Genomic DNA, 262 nt, shown 5'->3' with positions numbered 1-262 from the left:
CAGCCAAGCCTGCGTGCTGCCTTGGCTGATGTTAGCAGCTGGAGAGAGAAGGATGAGGAATGCTGGAGGTTTGCACCAGGGTCATTTTATACCACGCTCGAGGCCTCTGGTTCTGACACGTCTTCATTTTCAAAAAGAAAAAAAAAAAAAAGAGCAAGTCAGAAAGAAAAAAGAAAAAGAGAAAGCAGCAGAGCCTTAGAAAATCAGCTGCAATACCTCGCCTTCAGGGCACTTAGGGCTTTTGCATTATTATTTTATATAT

This window comes from Antrostomus carolinensis, unplaced genomic scaffold (genome assembly GCF_000700745.2).
Source record: "Antrostomus carolinensis isolate BGI_N321 unplaced genomic scaffold, ASM70074v2 scaffold10797, whole genome shotgun sequence".
Lineage (NCBI taxonomy): Eukaryota > Metazoa > Chordata > Aves > Caprimulgiformes > Caprimulgidae > Antrostomus > Antrostomus carolinensis.
The sequence above is the reverse complement of the archived record's forward strand: the minus strand, read 5'-3'. Positions refer to the sequence as shown.